Source organism: Peromyscus californicus, unplaced genomic scaffold (assembly GCF_007827085.1).
Source record: "Peromyscus californicus insignis strain IS unplaced genomic scaffold, ASM782708v3 Scaffold_19__1_contigs__length_69161282, whole genome shotgun sequence".
In the NCBI taxonomy this organism is placed as follows: Eukaryota; Metazoa; Chordata; class Mammalia; order Rodentia; family Cricetidae; genus Peromyscus; species Peromyscus californicus.
The window spans coordinates 13,027,978-13,049,799 of NW_026294491.1; the positions used below are offsets into that span (position 1 = coordinate 13,027,978).

Here is a 21,822-nt window from a genome sequence, read left to right on the forward strand (position 1 = left end):
CTTAAGGACTGGATTTCCTAAATGTTCTGTGGTGGTATTGTGTTCCCCAAAATATTGTGCACCCTTATAAACTTATCTGGGGTCACAGAACAGAGCAGCCACAATATTAAAACAATAGAGGATAGGCAGTGGTAGCATACGCCTTTAATCCTAGCTTTCCAGAGGCAGAGATCTACCTGGATCTCTGTGTGTTCAAGGATACAGCCAAGCATGGTGACTCATGTCTTTAATCCCAGAAAGCGAGCCTTTAATGCCAGGGAGTTATGGCAAAAACAGAAAGATATATAAGGCGTGGAGACCAGAAACTAGAAGCATTTGGCTGGTTAAGCATTTAGCTGGTTAAGCTTTTAGCTGGTTAAGCTTCAGGCTTTCGAGCAGCAGTTCAGCTGAGAGCCATTGGGATGAGGACACAGAAGCTTCCAGTCTGAGGAAACAGGATCAGCTGAGGAACTGTCGAGGTGAGGTGGCTGTGGCTTGTTCTGCTTCTCTGATCTTGCAGCATTCACCCCAATAACTGGCCTCAGGTTTGATTTTATTAATAAGACTCTTTAAGATTCGTGCTACAATGTTCTGTCAGAGGGTACTTGCTCAGCTATGTTCATAATCAGCATTGTTTGTAATAGCCAGAACCTGGAAACAACCTAGATGCCCTTCAACTGAAGAGTGGATAAATAAAATGTGGTACATATACACAATGGAATACTACTCAGCAGAGAAAAAACAAGGACATCATGAGGTTTGCAAGCAAATGGATAGATCTAGAAAAAATCATCCTGAGTGAGGTAACCCAGACTCAGAAAGACAAACATGGTATGTACTCACTCATAGGAGGATACTAGATGTGGAACAAGGATGACTGGACTGCTACTCACAACACCAGGGAGGCTACCTGGAAAACGGGACCCCAAGAAATCACGGGGATCACCCAATGACGGAGAAATGGATGAAATCTACATGAACAGCTTGGAAGTGAGTGGGGGTAATGAAGGGCGAGGGTCGAGGGAAAGAGAGCTTGGGGGAGCAGGAGATCCCAGCTGGATCAAGAACAGAGAGGGAGAACAAGGAATAGGAGACCATGGTAAATGAAGACCACATGAGAATAGGAAGAAGCAAAGTGCTAGAGAGGCCCACAGAAATCCACAAAGATGCCCCCACAATAGACTGCTGGCAGTGGTCGAGAGACAGCCCGAACTGACCTACTCTGGTGATGGGATGGCCAAACACCCTAATTGTCGTGCTAGAAACCTCATCCAATGACTGAGGGAACCAGATGCAGAGATCCACGGCCAGGCCCCGAGTGGAGCTCTGGGAGTCCAATTGGCGAGAAAGAGGAGGGTTTAATATGAGCGAGAATTGTTGAGACCAAGGTTGGATAAAGCACAGGGACAAATAGCCAAACGAATGGAAACACATGAACTATGAACCAATGACTGAGGGGTCACCAACTGGATCAGGCCCTCTGAATAGGTAAGACAGTTGATTGGCTTGATCTGTTTGGGAGGCATCCAGGCAGTGGGACCGGGTCCTGTGCTCATTGCATGAATTGGCTGTTTGAAACCTGGGGCTTATGCAGGGACGCTTGGCTCAGCCTGGGAGGAGGGAACTGGACCTGCCTGGACTGAGTCTACCAGGTTGATCTCAATCCTCGTGGGATTCTTTGCCCTGGAGGAGATGGGAATGGGGGGTGGCCTGGGAGGAAGGGGAGGGGGGGCGGGAGGGGGGAGAACAAGGGAATCCGTGGTTGATATGTAGAATTAAATTGTATTGTAAAATAAAATAAAATAAAAAAATAATTAAAAACCAAAAAACCCCAAAAAACAAAACAAAAGAAAGGAACTTAATCTTTTAGCAAATGACAACAACAGCAGTGGTGGCACCCCCATTTAATCCCAGCACTCAAAGGCAGAAGCAGTCAGTTGTCTGTGAGCTCTAGGCTGGCCTGGTCTACAGAGCTCTCTCTGTACAACAGAGAAACCTTGTCTTCAAATTGCACCCTCTCCCCAAAAAAAGACAAGAATGAAGGAAACACCCAAGACTAATGAAGCAAAATTATGTGAGCAAAGTTTCAAATGATGAGAATTCCACATGGTCAAGACAAGGAAAGTGACCTGGGAAACTGAGCAAAATGAAACCTTGTATTTCCTGATTCCTAAGATAGTCACGTAGAAGGATGCAAAACATATTTGACAATAATAGATCCTCTCTGAAGTATATATAATATACTCAATATCTGAGAAAAATTAAAATCAAGTGTGCAGTGTTATATAACGACTCCAGTTAGATTTCTCAGAATAAACATTACAGATTAGAGAGGAAATGATTGACACATTCAAAATTTTAAGCTTCAGAAATGAGCAAGAAATAGTTTCCAACACAAACATTAAGGGGATATCCAATGTCTAGAAGTGTGTGTGTGTGTGTGTGTGTGTGTGTGTGTGTGTGTGTGTGTGAGAGAGAGAGAGAGAGAGAGAGAGAGAGAGAGAGAGAGAGAGAACCATATAAAAATATGGAATACCATAAAATCCATAAAAAGATCAAATACACACACACACACACACACACACACACACACACACACACACACACACACAGAGGAATCAAATTTTATCAAAACCAGGGAAAAAACAATCAGGAGTGCAAATTACCAAGATAAACAAGACAAGAAGAGAGCCAGAGACCCAAACAACCAGATGACATTGAACCGAGTTCCAGAGTCAGCTTTGGCATGTTAGCAGTAACACTGAATATAAAGCATTACATTCTCCAATTAAAAGGTACAGACTGGAAGGTTGTCTTAAAACAAACAAACAAACAAACAAACAAACAAACAAACCCAAATCAGACACCATAATACATGTGCAAAGGACTTGTAAGGAAAATAATTAAACAGCATTATGAGACAAAGAACCTACCAAAAAAAATTATTCAACCAAAAGAAAACTCATGTAAGATTTAAAGATACGTTACTACAAGAAACTTACTAGTAAGGACACACTGAATCTACAAAACAAAGGGATTTAAAAGGATACTGTCTTGAAAAGGAAATAAAGAGAACAGGAATTGCTATTTGTATGTAAGATAGAATGGACTTAGAGACAACACTGTAAAAATATATAGAAAATTACCTTATATATGTGTGTGTTTATGTAAATAGATCAATGAATCAACTTAGCAAGAACTTCTAAAACTGTACCCCATATGTACCTCAAGAACCCAAGAACATTAAGAACCCAACTTAACAAAGTCAACATTATTAGGTTTGGGGGAAGGATGACCTTCGATGCAAGGACAGTTTAAAACTTCATGGCCCCACTTGAATCACAGGATAGGACACACAGGCAAGATAGCCTGACCTGAGAGTCACAAACCACATAACTTATCAGCTGGCAGATATATTTTCACCTCAGGAGCACATGGACAGTTCTGTAGGACTGATCACATTTTTCAGCCACAAACCAAATCTCAATTAAAAAAAATGATAGAAGTCATATCAGACATCAACTTTGGTCATAATGGAATAAAACGAGTAATGAATAACAAAAGGTATCAAACATCTAAATACATGAAAGTCATTGCTACACAGAAACACAAAGTATCACTAGGAACCAGAAGGAACAACTGCCTGGGAAATCTATACCTGAAAAGTTCAACAATAGAAAACAAGATTGAATCAGAAACAACAATTTTCTCATCAAAGAGAAGACCAGGAACAGTCATGTTCATAGTTGACCTTTACTCATAGAAACACCAACCAACAAAAAACCCTTCACTATTTTTCTTAACATTATGAAATAGGGGGAGTATTCCTTAACACTCATTTAGAAGTTGACATTACCTTAATGAGAACACCAAATAACAACACACACACACACACACACACACACACACACACACACACACACACACACAAAATAAGTAAGTAAGTAAGTAAATAAATAAATAAATAAATATTTAAGACCACAGGAACTTGGACACAGAAACAAAAATTATCCAAAAATACTTACAAATAAATTCTTTGAGCACATGCAAAAGACAATTTATCATGATTCAGTGGGATTTATCTCAGGGCTTCAATTTGAGATTAATAACAAATTGATAAATATTACACATCTTAGCAATTCAGTAACAAAATGGTATGTTTATGTCAATAGATGCAAGAAAAACACTCAATAATGTAGAGACCCACAGAGGTTTCCTAGTGAGAACTTACTCAGGGTCTGAGAATCTGAGCTTGCTTTACCCAGCAGGTCTGCGTAGGGGAATTGACTGGATCATAGGCATGGTTACCAGGTGTTTGGAAGGGTCTGCACTTGGCTGTGCAGTGTGCTTTGATCTAGCAAGGGGGAGGTCTTTTGCCCCGCCCCTTGGCACTGTTATTATAAAAAGCCCTTTTGAAGAGGCAGAAGGGGTCAGTGGATTTTGATCCAGGTCCTCCCAAAGCTATCCCGGGTTTCTGTTTGTCTCCTCTTTGCTATCTTTCTATCTAAAAGTTTCTTATTCCTCTCTCCTCCTCTTAGGAAGCCTTAAAAGTTAAGAGCTGGTCTCCCACACAATAAGATTCAACATTTTCATGATAAAGTTCTGAAAAAAATCATGCATATTTATATAACACACATGAAATATAATACACACTGTATGTGAAAAATTCATAGCCAGCATCACATTGAACGAAGAAAAGCTGAAAGTGCTTTCTGTATGGTTGTGAAGAACACAGATGTCCACTTGAAACAACATGCTACTTGGAGTCTTAGTCAGCGCCATTATGATGAGAAAGAATAAAGGACATATGAATGGGAAAGTGGGAAGTCAAATCGTTCCCGTTTGCAAATAAAATGATTTTTTTTTTTTTTTTTTTGGTTTTTCGAGACAGGGTTTCTCTGTGTAGCCTTGCGCCTTTCCTGGAACTCACTTGGTAGCCCAGGCTGGCCTCGAACTCACAGAGATCCGCCTGGCTCAGCCTCCCGAGTGCTGGGATTAAAGGCGTGCGCCACCACCGCCCAGCTGATTTTTACATATAGGAAATAGAAAGGCTCCATCAAAATGTTATTGTACACAATAGATTGATAAAAATTTCAGGATGCAAACTACCAGCATTCCTTTCAAAAGCCAACAGTGCCCTTAGAAAGAGAGTCTCCCATCATTAATGGTTATGGTAAGTCCACCGCAATCAATGAAACCAAGGATGCAGATGCTCCCTCTATGATAAAACATACAAGATAATGGCAGGTATACAGGCACACACCCACACCCACACCCACACCACTTTTTGCTATTTTAGAAAAGATTTTAGCTAATTTGTTCTTTTATCCTGGATGATTTGCATATTCAATTGCAATTCCCATTAAAATATTTATGGTATTCCTCACAGAAATAGAAAAGGCTATTTTAAGTTTGTATGGGAGTATAAAAGGTTTCAAAAAACCAAGGCAGTCTTCCAAGAGCAGATCCGGAGTTAACCCACCACCTTGGTCTTACGATGCAGGGCACTGATGGAATCAGAGAGACAGCATTTTAGTGAGGTTAATAACCGACAAGGAGTCCAGCAGCACAGCACTGAGGACACAGAAACAAACCAGCACATCTACATCCAAGAGATTCTTTGCAATGCCGCCAAAGAGAACACTTCAGGAAGGACCACTTCTTCAATAAATGGTCCCAGGAAAACTGAATTTCCATATGCAGAAGAATGAAATCTGATACAAACCCCCACAGGAAGTCAGCGTGGCTTAAAGACCCAGATGTCGCCCTTGAGACTATAAAGTGACTAGCTGAAAACATGGGCACACTTCCCAGAAAGTCAGTCTAGGTAATGAATACAGGTGATAATATATCAAACACACAAGTACAAAAGCAAAATCAGCCAATATGAGTGCCTCAGCCTGAGAAGGCTTTGCACCAAGTCCATCTCGGAGGGGAGATGGCAAAAGAGGAATCACGCAGAAAATGTGGAAGGAACTCGAACAGCAGCAAACAAGTCTGATTTGATTCAAATTGGGCAAATGATGTGAGTAGACATTTCTCACAACACAAACCAGAGAAAATGTCAACTGATTTATGAACAGGTGCTGGCTCAGGAGTCATAAAATAAATAAAAAATCAAAGGCCCACTCTTGCCACATCCAGGATAGTATGACGGTTATTCAGTGCAAAAATAAAATAAAATAAAATAAAATAAAATAAAATAAAATAAAATAAAATAAAATAAAATAAAATAAAATAAAAATAAAATAAAATAAAAGCAAATGCTGGTAGTGAGTATGTGGGAAGGACACTCACATGTTACTGCTTTGACTATAAATTAGCACATCCACTAAGAGGGGTGATATGTAGAGTCCTCAGACAATTGAATTAGCTCTACAATAGGAATTTGGGGTATCAAAGGAAAAAATGTAATTGACACATGGAAGAGGGACCCACATCCCCCTGTTTGTTACAGTGTTACTCATAACATGAACCTATATGTTCATGGATGAAGAGATGAAGAGGATGGTATATGCCATTGATATTACTCAGTCTAATAAGAATGACAATTCGTAACTTGTGACAGAAGGAGGAGGCTACACTAAAGCAAGTCAAACAGAAATACTAACTGGGTGTGTTTCCTATCAGATGTGGGAGCTAAAAGTTGATCTGGGTGAAATGGATCTTACTAGAGGTAGGAGGAGACAGGGCGTGTTGGGTAATGGGATCCGAAATGCCATGAGATAGGAGGACTATTCTAGAATTCTGTAGCACAGTGAGGCCCTCTACCTTTGTGTGAAGAGCTCATGGCATGGTGCTCAGGTATGGCTAGCATAAAGATGGGGTTACATTAGTGGGAAGAGAAGCACCATGACCTGACCAGCATGCAATGCATACATGTGTTGAGCTATCACACTCCACCCTAGTTTTTAAGTATTTCTTGTTAACTTAAAAGAAAAAAAAATTAAATTTGAAAATAATTGCTTTGCAATAGAACACAATGTTGATTTGTAGTTGGTCCTTTTGAAATCATCAATCATAAGAAGGTTATGATGAGAGAAACTCATTCTTAAAAGAGTAGAATGGAAATGTCTCTCACTTTACATACTCTTTTTCAGAAGAGCACGTATACATACTCTCTAGGAGGATACAGAAGCCTGCTGGCCTCTTCCTCTCAGGAGACCAGAAGAGTAAGCTTTAGTAGGAGATTCTCTCTCCTCCTTTCTGTATGTGCACATGATGTTATGACAATTGACTTGTATTGTCTTGCTCTGACTAGAAGAGGTGGTTTACTTCACTGACAGGCACAGTGTACCCAGATTCACAGTGTACTCCCATCGACTTGTCAACTGTATGTAAAGCAAAAGTGAATAATACTCTCCTCCATGCTTGTTCCATATGTGTCTGTTTTAACTGCTTCCAAAACCGAGACAGAAAAGTAGAAGCAGTGTATAGAATGTATGTGTGTCTGTTTGTACACATGTGTCTGAAATATGTGTGTATATGTGTGTGAGCATGTGCATTTGTGTGTGCTTGTGTGTATTCATGGTTGTGTGTTTATGGTGTATATGTCATGTTTGTGTTTGTGTGTATATGTATGTATGTACACACACATACATGGGGGGTGTTAGTATGTGTAGTGTGTTTATGTGTATATGCATTTGTGTGTGCTTATATGTATGCAAATATCTGTGCTTATGTGTATGAATGTATATGTGTGTGTATGTTACATGCATGTTTGAATAAATACTACTGTGTAATCATATAAACCCGAGTTTTTCATATAGCTAAATCCATGGCTGACCTAAGAAAATAAATGAGTGTGAAACATCTTGTTAAAACAGAAAATAGCAGTGTTCAGAGAATGGTGAGGACGTGATAAAGGAACACAAGGCCTTCCTTAAACAGAGTCATGAGAATAATTCTAAGGCCAGAGGGTAGCAACGGGACTGTGACCTAAATTTACATCCTCTTGCGACCCCACATATGAAGCCCTAGGCCTCATAGGGTTGTCTGTAGGAGGGAAGTATCACGAGTGGATTTGTGTCCTTATGTGATGAGGACCGGGAGTGAGATATTCTCCCCCCACCATCCTCCACAAGTGAGGATACTATGAGGGCCTTCTGGACCCTGACTATGGTGACAATCTGTCCTCCCACTTTCCCAGCTCAAGGATTTAGAGAAACATCTGTCATGTGAACTAATCCATGGGTAATTTAAAAGAGCATTGTGCCTTATTATTTCAGCATGTATTACACTGTGCTATATCAACACCAATGGCTTATAATCCTCTGAATAAAGTTGAAATATGTACTTTATATTGATATAAATCAATAGATGAATACATTCATGAGGGAAAAAGAGGTGTTTTCTTTATAGTAAAACAGCAACAAATTGATGTAAAATGAATGTTGTTAAGAAATTACCACTTAGGAACAATAATGATAGTTTATCCATGTATCATCAGAAATCTTAAAAATAAATGATTGAAATGAATGAGGAAAGGATATTTCTATTATTTTCAAGTAGTTCAAGAAGGTTCTTTTTAAAAATATGTATTTTTATCGATGTGCATATATGAGTAATGCAGAGGCATAAAAAGAGTCTTTGGTATCTTGGAACTAGAGTTGCAAGAAGTTGTGAGCCACCCAGTGTGGATGCTGGGAACTGGATGTAGGTCCTCTGCAAGAGCCATAGGAGCTGAACTACTGAGCTGTCTTGACTGAAGCAACAGATTCAAAGTATCCATAGTAAAGTTTGCTGTAATGAAGTAAAGTAAGCTCTATACCCTCCGAGAGGCAACATCACTCCAGTGTTCTTGCCAGAAAACTGATTTACAGGCCTTGACTATTAAGAAATAATAAACAAACTCACTGCAGGAAATATGTACTAAATATCCGTCCTGGAATCTTGAAAAAAATGTCAGAGACACAAAAGCCAAGGGAATATTTTTCAGCTTGAGTAACCTAAAGGAATGGCCAATATGCCAGGTGGGGCCCTGGACTGTGGATATGAGCTAACAAGGGCTCTATGTTACCATGGGACCTAGACTGTGGATATGAGCTAACAAGGGCTCTATGTTACCATGGGAACTAGACTGTGGATATGAGCTAACAAGGGCTCTATGTTACCATGGGACCTAGACTGTGGATATGAGCTAACAATGGCTCTATGTTACCATGGGACCTAGACTGTGGATATGAGCTAACAAGGACTTTGTGTTAGTATGAGACCTAGACTGTGGATATGGCCAACAAGGGCTTTGTGTTAGCATGGGACCTAGACTGTGGATATGTGCTAACAATGGCTCTCTCTTAGCATGGGACCTAGACTGTGGATATGAGCTAAGAAGAGCTCTCTGTTACCATGGGACCTAGACTGTGGATATGAGCTAACAAGAGTTCTGTGTTAGCATGCGACTTAGACTGTGGATATGAGCTAACAAGGACTCTGTGTTAGTATGAGACCTAGACTGTGGATATGGCTAACAAGGGCTTTGTGTTACCATGGGACCTAGACTGTGGATACGAGCTAAGAAGAGCTCTCTGTTACCATGGGACCTAGACTGTGGACCATGCTCACTACGGGTCTCTTAGAGGACTAGTGAGAGCTGAAAGTAGTCAGAGGGCTACTAGACTGTAAGGGTGTGCCAAGTCATTTTCTGGTTTCTGTGGTTGAGTTGTAGCTATGTATAAAAACAAAGAACATAAAAAGAAACGTGCTTTTTTTAAAAAATAAGAATTGTAAGTTGTGGCCTTTGATGATGATGTGACATCACGCCGACAAGTTATTCCCAAAGATTTTTGTAGCAATCATTTCTGTACCTTTGATGGTATTTCAAAATAAACTTAAGATTAGAATATCCCATGCATACTTATGGCATGGCAGAAATGGCACGTTTATGTTGTGTAGGTGACAATTATATGGAAATGTTCACACAGACAAATATACGCCTTACATAATCCCATATGACTATAAAGGGCAAATGTGGAAAGGAAGAGGTAAGGAAAGGCTAGGTAACCAGTTGGGGAGACGGGAGAAGGAAACGGGAACTAAGCCAAAAATAAGAAATCTTAAAAAAAATCTATGTATGAAATAAATAATGTCTATATGATTGGATTTGTGAATACATGACATATTTTAAAGTACAAATGTAACGGGGGAAAAAAAAAAGGTAGACAAAGTGTAAACTCCTTTGTGATTTTAGCCTGCTGTGTTTGGTCCCAGTCTTTGCATTTTTCCATCCTGCCTCACACAGGCAGCTTTTGGGTCCAAATCACTCAGCAGTATTCAATCAGGAACAATCAAGTGTGACAATCAAGTGTGCTGTGCTTTCTAACCATTTGATTACCCAAATCAAAATGAACTACTTTTATTTTGGATGAAGGGAGGGACCAGCTCTATTGAAGAGCTGAGTCAATTTTTATTGCTAGATAATTCTGTTTCCCTCTCTGAAGTTTGTTTACTTAAGCTGCAGCCCTCAAAAAAAAAAAGTCTACTCCTTCATGGGAATGGGTCATGTGGTGTCCAAGTGGGTCATGTGTGGGAGTGGGTCATGTGTATGAGTGTGGAAACAGGGAAAAAAAGACATTTTTGTTTTATGAGTTTTCAAACGATTGGATTTTGTGAACCTGCATCTTAAAAATATATTTGCAATAAGAACAAGAGGCATGTAATTGAATTCTTCGGGTTTCTTCAGTAAATTAAAACCTTCCAATGTAAATAATCTCTGATTTTTTAAAAATTGTTTTCTCAGCTGCAATTCTAGCAGGTAAGTGTAGGAACACCACAGGCTTTTTTCAGGTTGATGGGGCTCACATTAATTTCACTAGAAAACCGACTCCCGTTAGCTGCTTGTTGAGTGTTTCTCAGGAACACCGGTTTTGTTTCTTGTATCTATCAAAATCTCACGGAAATAATGACATTTGCATACTTAAGCTTTCATCAACAAGAGCTTGCAGTATGTGAAGCAATAAATGGCTTCCAGACGTTGAAATGCACTCTGAGAATTATTTAAAAACCAAAACACAAAGCAGCAAGATTCTTTGCTGCCAAGTTATTAAAGGTGGGATTGAAAAGTTCCACAGAAATCTCAGCTATAAGTAGTTATCTCTGCAAATACTCTATCTTCAATAGAGAATTCAAATTAGTCCTGTTTTCAGTTAACTTTAAAAAGACAGAATGGTCTAACTAACAACAAAAACTCCTTATGCCACCAACATTAGACAATGTACACATTCCCCGCCCCCTTTGGATCATACAACAGTCTCCTGGCATAAAGCAAGTGGAATCTAACATTCTCATTTACGGGTATAACTCAGTTAAATATCATTTATGAAAATAAGAATGCACACAGGTAGACCCAGGAGTATCCTCAGAAAACTGGGGAGTGTCATGCCTTCAAAGTAGACATGACAAAACCTGTCAAAGGCACTCAACAAAGAACAAAGGTAAATCCAACGTATCTTTTTCTCAGGTGTCTGAAAGGTACAGTGCTGTTGCTCTATGCAAACTCTTTGGAATCATGTGTAATGTTTTGTTAAAGATGATATTGTATTGGAACACAGCGATTCCCTCTTAGCCTGCCATGACCATCTCCACCACACAATGGAGGATGTGGTTACCTAGAGCAAGTGTGGTCTTGTAGTCATGGCAACAAACATTACAGAGACACTAGAGGGCAGAAAGAGGACAGAATCATGAGATCTCACTTGATTCCAGAGATCACTCCCTCCTGTCCCTGATGCATACGGTCTTGATGGATGGGCTGGGCATTGTGGACTCCAAGGCTATCATCTGCCCTAAGTTACTCCACAGCATAAAAACAACAGCTTTAAACTCTCTGGCCTCGTGAAGATGTTAATTGCCTTATGCGGATCAAAATATCTCCAAGTGATGTACATGAAATGTCCTTGTATGGGATTATTATTATTATGAGCTTCTCTTTCAGGAATGTTCTTAATATACAAGCCATAAGTATGATATTTTTCTTAAGGCCTCAAAACATATAAAATTATGGACAGATATGTTTCACAAAATCTTTATGTTGAGTTCCATTTTCAAAAAGAAAATTGCAGGAGATGTGATCCATACAAAAATGTCGCATTCAGGGTCTGAATTAGATTACTCGGCATGTGATGGAACATGTCTGTTTTAAGAGTTTCCAAAATTGATGGATTAGTATGTGGCATTGTAGGATGATTGAATTGTTAAAGTATGATTTTGTTAAATCCTCAGAAAAAAATTTAAATTATTTTTTGCTAGGTTAACTTAAAATGTAAATTTTAAAGAACAATTTTAAGATTGGTCTATATGTAGAGATAATTTTACATTTTTTTCTGGCTTTGCTCCATAAAAAAATAAACATGTATTTTGTCAATGTTTTTAGGATAGTAACGCAGTCACTCAACATTAATTCAATGGTCAGAGAATATGTTTTGTTATCAATAATGCTATGCAGTGAGATGTTGTAGCATCTAACTTTGTATATGTTTATATTTAAAAAGCTATCAACATAATAGTAGCACCATTTATAACCAGGTGGTGTGTTTTGAGTCTCTATGTTCTTTGGCTCAGAAATTAAATTTTTATATTCATTCATTTTTAAAACTATAAAAAATAAAATGTAATAAGATAAAACAAAAGCTATCACATCGAAGTTGGATAAGACCAATCAACAGAAGAAAAAAAAAAGCCCACTAGAAGGCAGAAGAATCAGAGGCCCACTTGCTTGCACACTTAGGAATCCCATAAAAACACTAAACTGGAAGCCATAACATATACACAAAGGACCTGTGCAGACCCATGCAGGCTCTGTGCATGTGGTTTCTGCCAGAGGTTCAATTATGCTTGTAACAGGAAATGTTCTCCTGAAGCCTGCAATATAAGCTACATACGCATCTGACAAAAACAACATGGTGAAAGATCATTAGAAACTTTGTTCCTTTGGGTGAAGGTTCAGGGTTTCAGGGCATTTACTGTTCTTGCAGAGGACCTGAGTTTGGTTCCCACCCCCTGTGAAGTGACTGACAAGGATTTGTGGCTCCAGCTTCAAGGATATGACACTCTTCTGACTTCTCTTGGCTTCTGCATGCACATAGTGCACATACATATACTCAGGCACACATATATACGCATTCAACCAATCAATCATCAATCAATCAATCAATATTTTTTAAGAAGAAATTTTGTTCTCTTTAAGATTTTCAAATGTATTAACTTTTTAGTGAACATGGCATGGTCTCATCTATAAATGCCCATCCATCATGTGTCTGTGGTGTAGATTTCAATTTGTATGAGGATTTAAAACACAAGTCTAGGCTGCCAAGGTGGCTCAGCAGGTAAAGGTACTTGCCACCAAGCTTCAAGACCAGAGTTTGATGATTGGGCCCCGCATGGTAGAAAAAGACAACTCACTTCTAATAGTTGTTCTCTGAATTCCACATATGTATTGTGGTAAATGTGTGTGTGTGTGTGTGTGTGTGTGTGTGTGTGTGTGTGTGTGTGTGTGAACACGTGTATGCACACATAAATAAATAAATGTAATAAAATACATATTTAGTTAGGTAAAACCATAACCATAATGTTGTTTATTGAATTTTTGTAACTGTTCAAAAACATTTTGAAATAGTACGACTATGTCATTTACCCCTTCCCTGTCCTCGCTCTATCCCCTCTCATGTCCCCTTCTCCATCCCCTCCCTTGCTACTCCAACTCCCACTCAAGTTGGTGGGCTCTTTATTATTATTGCTACACACACACACACACACACACACACACACACACACACACACACACATTTGGTGCGGTTGTGTGTGTATAATTTCAGGACTGACCATTCTTCATTTAATTCTTTATATTCAAAGCCATTAGGCCCTCTTAGAATGTTGGTCTACTTTTGGTCAAAATTTAAAGTGGCTAGCTATTAAACAAGAATTTAATAGTCTATGTTTGCTGTTGATCTCAGCAGTAGCAGCATCGGGGCTCAAGTTCTGTTTAAGCTAAAATCTTACTGATGACTTCACAGTTCTATTTAAGTGTGGTTAGCTCACTTTTACACCAGGGGGATAAGGCTACTTGTGAACATGAGTGCTATTTTTTTTTAAAAATTGTTTAAAACATGTTTCAAAATGTGTATTATTCTAAAGCGTTTTCTGAGATCAAAATTTAATGAAGCAATGTAAAATAGAACTGGATTTTCTGTGTCTGGAGCATTGGGGCCTCTTAAAAAGATGCTTCGTTTCCCAATAATATATCCTAAAAGACTTAATTTGGACTCCTTAAGAAACTGAGTGTTAGCAGGGTCAAGTTTGAGTATTTTAGAGTTAGTCAAGAACTACAGAGACAAGAGACAACAGCTGGTAAGGTCAGTTGAAGGTAGTGGGACTGGGGAGAAACAGTGAGACTGAGAGTTATCTTGGGACCAACAAATATCTCCGTTGACTGAACCCAAGTGAGGGCTACAGAGAAAGCGAAGTTCAGGGGTGACTTTACAGGAGGTCTGAGAATTTGCAAAGTGACAAAGCTATTTAGGGAGTGGGGTAAATGCAGGAGGGTCCTTGTTTTCCTTTCGAGGAGCAGAGTTAGTATCAAGTGCTCTGTCCAAAATAAATTAATCCATGGCAGTACTATGACAGCTATCCCATGACTCCTTCAAAGAACAGAGCAGTATGTCCCCGTGTGTATGTTGAGAATGTCGCCAGCTGAATGGCTTTCATGTACATGTGTGTGATTGCATGCAGAAGGCAGAGGACAATGTGGATGTCATACCGAAAACATTGCCCATCTTGTTTTCAGAAACAATGTCCTTCACTGGCCTGGCAATCACTAAACAGGTAGTACTGACAAGCCAACAAAACTCAGGGATTCTCATGCATCCATTTCCCCAGCTCTGGGACAACAATGTGTGCAACCATGCTGCCTCCTTATTTGAATATGAGGATTAAATTTAGGTCCTCCTGCTTGATGGGCAAGTGCTTTGCAGACTAAGCTATCTCTCTACCTCCCCCCCATCAACTTTTAAACCTGATTTTCCCATAATTCAATTGAATTCAGCCTTCATCACAAAAGTTTAGAAGTAAGTTTAGATGTAAAGGGAATAGCTGAGGTAGGAATATCGAGGGCTTTGTGATTCAGAAATAAAAATGCAGCATATAGGAAAGAGACGAGTAAGTCTGAGCTGTAGGATAAGAGACTGTGAGAGTCACCCTTTAAGTGTTTGGTGAAGAGATGAGGCGGGACAAAAGCTAACGTAAACTTTCCCTCTTTTCCCAATGAGTCTTTGTTGTTGGGCTCAATTCTAAGCCCAAATGACATCTACATTGGTCTGTACCCAAAGCCCCAGGACTGCTATTCTATGCATACAGAAAACACTGAGTGCTGGGCTCAGTGTACATCTGTAACCCCAGCATATGGGAAGATGAGGGGGGAAGATGATGAGTCTGAAGCTAGTGTTGAGAGCAAGTTTGAGGTATCTCTTCGGCAAAGTTAGATCCTGGAGTGGGGGTGAGAGGAGGAGGTAGAAGAGAAAGGGATTATGGATGGGGGAGGAAGAGAAGACGCTTTTATCTTAATTCATTTTTATATCCCTCATTATTTTACAAACGGACCCGAGAAAGGTCCATTTGTTGCTAGATCACAGTGAGTTTTTCTAAACTGCTAGTCCTCTTTGTGTGAAAATATTTTTTTTCACTTGTTTTTCTGGAAGCTCCTGCTGTTAAATTGTAAATAAGAAGCACAAATAAAGCCTTATCTCATGAAAAACAAGCATGTAAGTCACAGCCTGAGGCAAAAGGGTCAGGTGAAATTAGGTAGGAAGTAACTGTTGCTTTAGATGTACCTAACTTAGGATTCATCTCCGCAATCGCCCAGACATGTCAGATTTTATGTCACAATGTAAGCTCATTGTTTTCTAAGGAATATTTATTATATGGGACTACGCTATCAATGGGAAGAAGGAAGAGCATACAAGTAGAAAATATATAAAAACATATTTTCTTCCAAATACTACTCTTCTGCTAAAGGAACACAGAAATAAAATGACTCCTAATAATGTTCTTCTATACCCATAGACCAATGTCTCCCTCAGTCATCATCAGAGAGGCTTCCTCTACTGTAGACGGGAATTAACACAGAGACCCACAACTGGACAATGTGCAGAGAGTGAGACACCTTGGAACACTCAGCCCTAAATGGAATGACTTCATTAAACCCCTCCCCTCACTGCCCTGGGGAGTTATGTAGAAGAGGAAGCAGAAAGATTACAAGAGCCAGAGGGGATGGGCAACTCCAAGGAATCAGTGTCTTCCAGATAGACCAGGACTGACATGCATACGAACTCACAGAAGCCATGGCAGCATGCACAGGGCCTTCACAAGTCCAAGCCGGATGGGGTCCTAGTGCTGAGAGGGGTATGTGTACACAAACTCCCATCTCTAACCCAGAAGCTGTCTCTAACTAACATCTGCTTGCAAATGAAAAGTTAGTTTTCTCTAACAGAGTCTCTCTCAGTATATAAACCACACTTGAGGGTAGGTCCCAGGCCCAGCAGTAGATGGCCAACACCAAATGAACTCAATGGCATTTTCGTAGATTTTTTTTTTTTTTGTCTCATTTTGCTTTGTGTTGGGGCATGTTTTTGCCTTACTGGTCTCTTGCTTGTATATTATGGTTCTTGATTTCTTTTTCTCTCTCTCGTGTGTGTGTGTGTGTGTGTGTGTGTGTGTGTGTGTGTGTGTGTGTGTGTGTGTGTGTGTGTTCTTGTGCTTTCTCTTTGTTTTTGTTTTTGCTTTTCTTTTATTCTGCTTTGTTTGCTTATTTTATTTCCTATTTCTTTTCTTAAGAGAGAAAGAAAGAAGGCTTGGGATTATTTGGGTGGGGAGTTGGAACTGATCTAGGAAAAGATGGGAGGAGGAGAAACCATGATCATAATATACTGTATGATAAATTCATTTTCAATAGAATAAATGAAAAATGTGGTTTCCTTATAACTTTACTTGCCTGCAGATGAAAACTATCCTTGGGTAATCTACTTCCATAGTATCAAAAGCATCAAAATATTTCTTTTCAAACTTGGACATACCTGTTTATCTGCTCAATAAAGAAAAATGTTCACTATGAATCTGCTAATTTTTGCAAGAAGCAGACAACTGACATTATGAAACAATCTCACTCTGTTTCTTTCTCTCCTCCTTCTCTGTCTTCCTTTCATCCTTCTCTTCTTTCTCCCTTTCTCTCATATCTATATCATCCATCCATCTATGTATGTATGTATGTATGTATGTATGTATGTATGTATCATCTACCAATCATCTATCATCATCATCTATCATCTATCAATCCTCTATCATCATCTATCATCTATCAATTATCTATCATCTAGCTATTAATCATCTATCAGTCACCTATCAATCATGCAACTGTCATATATGTATTCATCTACCTATTGATCTATTAATTTATAATCTCTCTATCATCCATCTATCATCTGACCAATCTATTACCTAAAAATCAATCAATCTGTCATCTATCTATCTACCCATCTATCCATCCATCCATCTATCTATCTATCTATCTATCTATCTATCTATCTATCTATCATCTATCTTTCTGTTTGTCTGTCTAGCTATCATATATCTATCTATCCATCTATCTATCATCTCTCTATTGTCTATCTGTCATCTTCCTACCATCTGTCCATTCTTTATATAAACTACAATTTATGCTTGAAATTAGGTAACCAACATCAGTATTTCACGTATTTCAGCTGCATCTTCTACATTCCTGATATTCTTTTGAGATAATGCTAATAATGAAAGAGTTATTCCAAATCTGAAATTTAGTGCTAACAAAGATACATAAATGAATTTTCCAACACGCAAATTGAAAACAAAGGAAAATCAGTGATCTTCCTTCTCCGCGTTTATAGGGGAAGTAGGGTAGCCTTCCAACGGGGATAAATGGCACCTGTCATTTACGGGGAAACAGCATCTTCAAGCCTAATCTTCAGTTCTCATCAGTACAGTAACACATGAAGGAACTTGAATGCTCAGGGAAAATATTTGATCGCAGAAGAGAAAATATTAAAGGAAAGCATCCACACAACACTGTCAATTATCTGGTGCACACCTGCACCTGCTGCACAGTGTTCATGAATCATAAACTCTGGTGTCGTCTTTGGGGCAAAAGTACATCCTACTGTATAAGGAATATTTATCAAACAAAAAGGGAGAAAATGAGAGAGGAGAGCAAGAACCCAAAACTTCTAGAGCATTTCAAATGTCAGAAAAACAAATTAGCACCTCTGATGGGCTCTGAGCTGCAGAGGGGCATGTGTAGGACAGCCTGCATTTAATTCAAGCTGTTATGGGAAGAATCAATTTTGTAGTGAGGTCAAGGCAGCAGGACGTTTTTCCTCAAGACTAAAAATAATACTGCCTCCAGGCATGTGGGCTAAATTCCACAGCATTTTGAAACTATTGTTAAAGAATTTAAATGTGAATAAAGATGAATGGAAAACACGCTGCCGGCCTACATAGCAAATCTGGAGGGAAGCAAATCCTACCCCACCTAACCATGATCAGTGAGAAACAGAGGTCTGAGGGCAGTTTTCCTCTCTGGAATGCCATCCCTGCAGAAGTCATCAAATTAATATTCACACAAAGGGGAAACCACAAGCTTCCCGAACACCTTTAGGTGGAATGAAAGAATATACTGAAAAATGTATGTGGGTCTAGAAACAAGGATCATTGAAATCCCTAGATTTTAGGTAAAACAGAATTTCCTGAAGCAAATTCCCTACTACCCCAGGCTTTTCCTTTTCTTTTCATGTTGTGTGGCATCACCACATACGAAGAAAGGGTAAGGACAGAGAGCTGCAGGCAGGCACCATCATGCCTCTTTTTTTAAAATTTTATTTTATAATTTAATTTAATTTTACATATCAGCCACAGATTCACTTGTTCTCCCCACTCCCGCCTACCCCCCCCCCCCCCCGCCTTCCCCCCAGCCAACCTCCCATTTCCATCTCCTTCAGGGCAAAGACTCCTCTGAGGATTGAGTTCAACTTGGTAGATTCAGTCCAGGCAGGTCCAGTCTCCTCCTCCCAGGCTGAGCCAAGTGTCCCTGTATAAGCCCCAGGTTGCAAACAGACTACTGGCAATGGTCGAGAGACAGCCCGAACTGACCTACTCTGGTGATAGGATGGCCAAACACCCTAATTGTCATGCTAGAAATCTCATCCAATGACTGAGGGAACTGGATGCAGAGATCCATGGCCAAGCCCCAGGTGGAACTCCAGGAGTCCATCATGTCTCTTATTGCAAGGCTTTGGAGGAATAATTTGATGGGTGCTTTTCAACTTTGAGGTCATGAGTTTAAACTGTGTCTTAGTGGATTATGAACAAGAGAAACCCTTGATGGTGACACCCTTGTCCCTTCTTATCCAGTCTGCCACCACCATTGTGTTCTTTCTTTTGCTTCTTTCAACAACACAAAGGGGAACTGAAATGTCATTGCAAGAGTTTTTTTTTTTTTTTTCCCCAGCCTTTGTGCCAAAGAAATGTGAGCTATGAGAAAGGCAAACGTGATTCATCTTGAATGTTCAGTTAGTGTTATTCTCCTATAGTAAGGCTCCCATTCTTCCTGAGATTAATTGACATAAAAAACAGGATGCCTTATAAGCAAAAGTTATGGCTTATCTCATACAAGTTATATTATAAAGGGGAACATTGTTAGGGAAGACTGAATTGTAAACCATGGATAATTTCTTGACTTGAGTCTTAAAAAAATTAAGATTTATTGTGTTTTCTATTTCTTTTGATAAATAATTTCTCATAGATGTAATTTTTCTCATTATTTCATTTCAATAAATGTGAATTAATATTTTATTTCCCACTCTATATCTTTATAATAGTATGGTTAGGTATTTTGTCTAGCTGAAGAAACACTGTATTTTCTTTGATCCGCCTATTAGTATTCTTGACATTTATTATTATTACTGATACTCCTACTTGCATGTAACTTTGCTGCCCAAACATTCTATTAATGATTAAATAATAAAAAGGGAAACATCAAGTAACCTGGAGAAAAACAGTAAAATAAATATTAAAGGAAAACCCCAGAAGTGCTTGGGAATTTCAACGAAATTCTGGCATCTGGGTATCCACAGGATGACACTGTCAAAGCAAGTTTGGAGGTCAGAGGCCATAAGAACATAACAACTTTGAGGAAAACATAACTATGTCCTATGTCACTGTAGTCAAGGGCAAAAGTTGAGTCTGGGATTTTCCTCAACTTAATAAATTATTATTATAATAAATATCTCTTCATGTAAAGTGCAGCTTCCTGAATACTTATATCAGAAACCGGTCCATTTCCAAGCAACACCAGGAAAGATAATGTCTGTCCTATGAACAGGTAAAGTAATATCTTATGATTAATTTTGATCATTTAAGGAAAATTATTAATATTTGTGGGCATTAAAAATCAGTGATGTCTATTATGTCATTTTCAACACAACATATAAACATACACACATACATACATGCAGAGATACACAAACACACACACAGACACATGTTGACATATGACACTCATACACACATGGACACATGCACACAAACATAGACACATAAACACACACATGCACACACATACACAGACACACAGACACACAGATACACAGACACACACACACACACACACACACACACACACACACACACATGCAGATACACTAGCACAGATACACACACACCTAACTATACTTTGCTCATACTGACCTTTTCTTTACTCTTCACTAAACAGCACATTCTACTGTGAGGTCACATATAGTTAGAGATGTAGGAAGATATATTTACATCTGGTTTGCATATGAGAGATAAAGTGATACTTCACCTTTTTTCCTTCGCTTGAACCCCCTTCTTTATACAGCACTTTCTCCTCATATAGTCCTTTCTCCGATACCATTTTCCTAATTGTTTAAATCCCAGAGACAATTATGGACATCATATGCAAAATGAGTTGGAGCTACATATTCAGTCAAAGGTATATCTGAAGTGTTTCAGTATGCTTTGGTCAGTGACATGTAAATATGAAAACCAGGCTATTCTTTTATAAGAACCTCCTATGCCAGGAACCTTGAGCTGTAAATAGAAATATCATCTCAAAGTATCCTTTTCATATAAATGAATACACTGAAACACAGTCATTAAAACATATCTATAGCCATAGGGTAAGTGAAGTTTGCCTCAGCCTCTGAATACCACCATCAACCTGAGTATAGGATTGCTCCCCCTGGTATGACACTGTAGCCCAAATAAACCCAGCTGGGGAAGCTGGGACAATGGTTGGCTGTACTCTTCTGCTGTGGAATGTCATTCTGTATGCTGTGAATGTGTGTTGCTCTGAATGGTTGATAAATAAAATGCTGATTGGCCAGAAGCCAGGCAGGAAATATAGGCAGGGGGAGCAGACAAGAAGAATTCTGGGAAGAAGAAGGGCTGAGTCAGGAGTCACCAGCCAGACAAAGAGGAAGCAAGATGACGAGGCAGAACTGAGAAAAGGTACCAAGACATGTGGCTAAACATAAATAAGAATTATGGGTTAATTTAAGTGTAAGAGCTAGTCAGTAATAAGCCTGAGCTAATGGCCAAGCAGCTATAAATAATATTAAGTCTCAGGGTGATTATTTTATAAGCAGTTGTGGACCACAGAGCTGGGCAGGACACTGAAAAATTTCCAACTACACTCTTCAGTTGCAAAGCATAAAATATTCAAGCACGCATTGCCTATCCCGTCATTTCCTCCCAGGATCAGTGCAACCAATCCCTGCCAGCCTGTGTTAGGTTGTCAATTGTGCA

At 39.1% G+C, this 21,822-nt stretch overlaps 1 protein-coding gene across 11 annotated transcripts in view; it reads right to left on the bottom strand.

Annotated features, from left to right (window-relative positions):
- Pcdh15 (protocadherin related 15) overlaps nucleotides 1-21,822 on the bottom strand; it is a 1,435,070-nt gene that overhangs the window by 252,404 nt on the left and 1,160,844 nt on the right. The gene's annotated exons all lie outside the window — the stretch shown is intronic.